This window comes from Eretmochelys imbricata, chromosome 27 (assembly GCF_965152235.1).
Source record: "Eretmochelys imbricata isolate rEreImb1 chromosome 27, rEreImb1.hap1, whole genome shotgun sequence".
Lineage (NCBI taxonomy): Eukaryota > Metazoa > Chordata > Testudines > Cheloniidae > Eretmochelys > Eretmochelys imbricata.
In genome coordinates this window covers 12184495-12186394 of record NC_135598.1, presented here as the reverse complement: position 1 = coordinate 12186394, position 1900 = coordinate 12184495, and the positions used below count along the sequence as shown (strand labels likewise).

General features: G+C 37.2%; 1 non-coding gene across 1 annotated transcript; it reads left to right on the top strand.

Moving 5' to 3' along the window:
* Nucleotides 1-243: 243 nt before the first annotated feature.
* TRNAC-GCA (transfer RNA cysteine (anticodon GCA)) lies at nt 244-315 on the top strand. Its single transcript has one exon. It is a non-coding gene; the product is annotated as a tRNA-Cys (tRNA).
* The last annotated feature ends 1585 nt before the right edge of the window (nt 316-1900 follow it).

The window sequence follows — 1900 nt, the reverse complement described above, 5'->3', positions numbered from 1 at the left end:
TATTACCTTGGCCCAAGTGAACCCAATTCCAACTGCAGTAAGACTGGGGGGGGGTTAAATGCAAAATGAAAACTAATTATAGTTTGTGTGGGCAGTATGAAAAATAATTACAGGTGAGTGAATCTGAGAAATAGCTACTGGCATAATGAGTATAATGAACCTATTACAAGAAGTAGTGAATAACAATGTGACAAAACCAGTATCCGTAACTAGACTTACCTGTCACCTTTCTTTTCAGCAGGTGGGGGTATAGCTCAGGGGTAGAGCATTTGACTGCAGATCAAGAGGTCCCTGGTTCAAATCCGGGTGCCCCCTTTTTCTTAAAGTTTTAATCAAAACAAAGACATATTAGTTAAATATTTACTTTTTTGCAGTCACTGTGGACCGATCTTTCTTTGATTAGGTTTCAGCCAGTGACAAAGATATAGGCCATGAGTGGAAAGTGGAGTAACAATCTGGGAATCCTTAATGGAAACATGGACATTAATTAAAGTGTATTTCATATTGCAGAACTGAATTATATGGCTTCAGAGTCAGAGCATGACCATTAATTAATATGAAATTATCTCCATCAAATTAATAATATAGACAAAGGGGTTTTAGTTCAGTGGTTAGAGCATCTGACTGCGGATCAAGTGGTTCCTGGTTCAAATCCAGATATCCCTCCTCTTTTATTTATCTACTTTTGGAAGAAAAAAAAACAAAAAACAATGGGTCTGTAAACTAGCACTGTTTTAGTAAGTTCACATTTTGCACAGAGTTACAAAATTTAACCTCAAGATACTCAACACCTGTTCGTATCCATGATCAAAATGACCCATTATTTGTTTAAAATCACTCAAACTAAACAACAAAAATATGAATTTCTGGGCAATATCAGTATTTCTACTGAATGGAAAACTGCAGGAATTTGACATTGGGTAGTTAAACACCTACTTAAAAATATGTTTTAAAAATGCCACTGGTACAATGGGGCCCTGATGTTCTTGGTCTTAAACCTCTAGGTGCTATTGTAATAATAATTCATTGAATAATTAATACACAGCTCCAGAACAGTAGATGATGTACGTGGGCCGATGGTTGAAAATGTTTTACTCACATTCTTCATCAGGAGATTCGCTGTAAGATGTAGGTTGGGACGAGGTATGTTAGAGGGGCTTGGGTGGGATTCAGTAACATATCATTTGATTTTTGGTAGAATACTTTTTTAGTGAGGTGGAGGAACATCAAGGATGAACTCTGAAGGGTCAGCAAAAGAAAAACTGGTGAAGGGGGTCACCCAGATTTGGGCTGGGGAGCCTCTTGATCTTCAGTCAAATGCTGTACCCCAGAGCTATACCCCCGCCAGTAAACATGCTATTGACTAAGAGCTAAAAGAGATTTTTGTATGCACGGCCTAGTTAAGAATAATTGGTTTCAAGAATAATTTGTGGTTACGAAAATAGAAGCAAATAGAATAATCAGCTGGAACTTATTACAATAGCTCCTTAAATATATTGGGTGAAATCCTGGTTCCACTGAAGTCAATAACAAATCTCCAATAACAAACCTCCAATCTCACACCTTCTTGTCAACTGTATAAATGGGCCATATTGATTATCACTACAAAAGGTATTTTCTCCTGCTGATAATAGCTCATCTTAACTAATTAGCCTCTCACAGTTTGTATGGTAACTTCCAACTTATCTGTATGTGTATATATATCTGTCTTACTATATGTTCCATTCTATGCATCCAGTGAAGTGGGCTGTAGCCCATGAAAGCTTACGCTCTAATAAATTTGTTAGTCTCTAAGGTGCCACAAGTACTCCTGTTCTTTTTGTGGATACAAACTAACCCGGCTTCTACTCTGAAATCTCCAATTGACTTCAATGGAGTCAGGATATCATCCACTGTATTT